Source organism: Mesoplodon mirus, assembly GCF_964341445.2.
Source record: "Mesoplodon mirus genome assembly, chromosome: 2".
In the NCBI taxonomy this organism is placed as follows: domain Eukaryota; kingdom Metazoa; phylum Chordata; class Mammalia; order Artiodactyla; family Ziphiidae; genus Mesoplodon; species Mesoplodon mirus.
In genome coordinates this window covers 201,620,131-201,624,041 of record NC_138977.1, presented here as the reverse complement: position 1 = coordinate 201,624,041, position 3,911 = coordinate 201,620,131, and the positions used below count along the sequence as shown (strand labels likewise).

Sequence of the window (3,911 nt, the reverse complement as noted above, 5' to 3'; positions counted from 1 at the left end):
TTAAAGTCCTAATTCTTTTAAAAATCAGTAATAACGAAAGATGGTTTGACACATAGCAATGAGCAGCCATAATTTTTCATCTGCCAAGGAGGCTAAGACTTAGGCAGAGTGGGAGTGAATGAAAAGTAGTCTTATCCATTTGTTCACACAGGCATGCCTTCCTTTATTCATCAAACAGTCACTGACCATCCAATAGGTGACTGGTGCTGGACTACAACAGCACCCAAGACAGGGCCCCCGCCTTTGTTCTAAGTCAGTTCATGTCACAATGTCACTCAGACTGGAATGTAAAACCGGATGACTTTTGAGCAAGCGTTGGGGCAAAAGGGGCCAGTGGTAGCCTCAAGAGAAAAAGAACACGGTCCCAGCCCAGCTTTGTTCTCTCCTGTGACCATCCCCCTTAGCTTCCCTCTTCTTGGAGGGGCAGAATCTGTGGTTCAGGAGTCACATACACTTTCAGCTGGAACCACCATCTTCCAGTAATTCGCCAAAATGACCAACACAAAGGGAAAGAGGAGGGTCACCCGCTACATGTTCTCTAGGCCTTTTAGAAAACACGGATTTGCTCCTTTGGTCACAAACATGTGAATCTACAAGAAAGGTGATATTGTAGACATCAAGAGAATGGGCACTGTTCAAAAAGGAATGCCCCACAAATGTTACCATGGCAAAACTGGGAGAGTCTACAATGTTACCCAGCATGCTATTGGCATCATTGTAAACAAACAAGTTAAGGGCAAGATTCTTGCCAAGAGAATTAATGTGCGTATCGAGCATATTAAGCACCTTAAGAGCCGAGATAGCTTCCTGAAACGGGTGAAGGAAAGTGATCAGAAAAAGAAGGAAGCCAAAGAGAAAGGTACTTGGGTTCAACTGAAGCGCCAGCCTGCTCCACCCACACTTTGTGAGAACCAATGGAAAGGAGCCTGAACTGTTGGAGCCCATTCCCTATGAATTCATGGCATGATGGGTATAAAGAAAATAAAAGACCTAGACTGTATAAATGTTTCTCTTAATTGAGTACAAGTGTGTGTCCCCTCCCCCAAACAAATATTTAAAGCACATTTTGTGCCCGAATTCAGAGGGTGACGTCTTTACTTTTCAAATTTAGTGGGTTTTCTTCCTGAAAGATGTGAGGTAGTTTTTTGTGCAATATACTCCATTGGTTAATAAACTGCCAGATATTATTTATAAAATATTTGTACTAGTTTGAAAATAGTCTCTAAATTCCTATGAAAAAAGGATTTAAAATAAATAAATGAAAGGTTATCTGTTGTATTATAGTTAAGCTCAGGAAAAGTTGATTACTCATAATTGCATCATAAATTAAGTAGCTGTGTTTTGAGGATCAGGAACTTAACTTTGAAGCCTACTACTTAAAAATACATTGTTAGTTACATGCTAGTTCTGAGTTGTTTAGACCTTTCATGCAGCAGGGCTCAGAAAAGTGTTAAAAACTAGAATACCTTTTCTTTTTTTTTTTTGCGGTACGCGGGCCTCTCACTGTTGTGGCCTCTCCCGCTGTGGAGCACAGGCTCCGGACGCGCAGGCCCAGCGGCCATGGCTCACGGGCCCAGCCGCTCCGCGGCATGTGGGATCTTCCCGGACCGGGACACGAACCCATGTCCCCTGAATCGGCAGGTGGACTCTCAACCACCGCGCCACCAGGGAAGCCCTAGAATACCCTTTTTATTTAAACTGATGATAAGTATTTCTATAGCATCCAATACGTTATGTGACATTCTAAGCACTTTACATAATGTACTCATAAAAAACTTGGAATAAGTTTTATTTTGCCTATTTTACATGAAAGGAAGCTGAGGCACAAGTAACTTGCCCGAGGGTACAGGTGCTTAGTGTTGGGCAAAGATTCAAACCCAGGCAACCCATAATCAGATCTTAGTCATCAGTACTTTATTGCTTCATATTAATAGGAATATTTTAAAGCTATTTTGTCTAGTTGGAGCACATTTTTTTTTTTTTTTTTTTTTTTCGGTACGCGGGCCTCTCACTGTTGTGGCCTCTCCCGCTGCGGAGCACAGGCTCCGGACGCGCAGGCTCAGAGGCCATGGCTCACGGGCCCAGCCGCTCCACGGCATGTGGGGTCCTCCCGGACCGGGGCACGAACCCGTATCCCCTGCATTGGCAGGCAGACTCTCAACCACTGTGCCACCAGCGAAGCCCTGGAGCACATTTTAGGTTTTGTTACTTCCTGGATATTTTTAACTGGATGTGGTAAACATCCAGTAGGGAACTGATCACATCCCATCCCCCTGCCTTCAGTATTCTATGATAATACCTGTAGCAAGCTTATTTAAAATGAAAATCTTTACTACCTACTTGGTATTCTCTCCTTGCTATTAGACTTGAGGACAAGAACCTGTTTATAATTTTAGTAGATGCTGTGAATAGGTAAAAACCCAATGTTAGTGGCCTTGAGTTTCATCTAGTGAAGTGTGATGGTAATAGGGCTGCTTTGGAATCCAGCAAACCCTGGCTTTGAATCTTGGATTCCTAACCTAACTCAATAAATGGTGGTTATTAATTGCGCCCCCCCCCAAAAAAGAGTCACATCCAGTGTTTCTAGTCCCAGACTGGCCGCCACATCCTGGGTTCAAGAACAGAATCCAGGGCCTCCCTGGTGGCGCAGTGGTTGAGAGTCCGCCTGCCGATGCAGGGGATACGGGTTCGTGCCCCGGTCTGGGAGGATCCCATATGCCGCGGAGCGGCTGGGCCCGTGAGCCATGGCCGCTGGGCCTGCGCATCCGGAGCCTGTGCTCCGCAACGGGAGAGGCCACAACAGTGAGAGGCCCGCATACCGCAAAAAGAAAAAAAAAAAAAAGAACAGAATCCAGGGCAGGGAAGGAAGGAGGCTCTTTCTCCTCCCACAGCCTCAGTGTCCAGTGTGCTGGGGACACCAAAGTCGGAGCAAGGCCTCCCCTGACAGACCAGGAGGCTTAGCAGTCCATGCAGAGCCAATAAACATCATCTCCTTGGACTTTAATAAGGTTTTGAAGGGGTTCCCACTTAAGTAGTCCTTGAGAAACTTGGAAAATATGGCTCGGTGTGAAAGTTTTATTAAGCAGGATGTTGGGAAAATTAGTGGTGTCATTTAGCATCCCCCAAAATCATTTTTGGCATCAATTTGCTTTGCCCTAGGTGGTCTCCAAGCCTTCCTTGTCTTCCTCCCCCTCGGTCTCTCTCCTAATCCCAGCGACCATTCAAAGGGACTTGTGCAGCTTTGAACAGGGTTGTAAACTGGGACTTGCATAAAACCAGGGGTCAAGGGAGCTATCACAGAATGATTTAAGCAAACAAAGGCCACTTTATGTTCCAACCTAAATGTTGAAAAACATAAAACCATTCTTAAATACATGCTGGCTGAGTATATGGAGAAAAAACTTCCTTTTGAAAATAAACTTTGTCTTCTATAAGCGGTTCATTACACACCATCCTAAAAGTGCGGTCCCGGCAGAGGGAAAAGCATTGCAAAGGCAGAGAAAGGAGAAGAGACTGCCCAGTGGGCTCAGAGTGAGGAAGAGCCAGGGTGGCTGCAGCGCAAGGGCAGGAGGTGGCGGGGGGAACTGCTCAGGGTTCCTGTCTCCCTCCTCAGAGGTCACCCCTTAAACTCTCAGCTGCCTGCCTGCGAGAGGCAGAAAACCACAGAAGGGAGAAAATAACAGCTTCTGAGATTTACAGCCACCATTGCTCTGTGTCTCCTAAATGCAGAGCATTGTGCTCAGAGATTTCTGTCCATTTTCTCACTGATTTCTCCAATAATTTTGCAAGGAAGGCGTTATTCCCTACTTCACACATAACCTAGCCATGGTCATCCAGCTAAAGGGGGATTTAAACTCAGGCCCCCCACACACTCTAAAGCCTATAATGTTTTTAAAAACCACATCATAGAG

At 45.6% G+C, this 3,911-nt stretch overlaps 1 pseudogene across 1 annotated transcript; it reads left to right on the top strand.

Annotated features, from left to right (window-relative positions):
• The first annotated feature begins 241 nt into the window (after nt 1-241).
• Nucleotides 242-1,587, top strand: LOC309812641 (large ribosomal subunit protein eL21-like; annotated as a pseudogene). The gene has a single exon. The product of its transcript is annotated as a large ribosomal subunit protein eL21-like (transcript).
• The last annotated feature ends 2,324 nt before the right edge of the window (nt 1,588-3,911 follow it).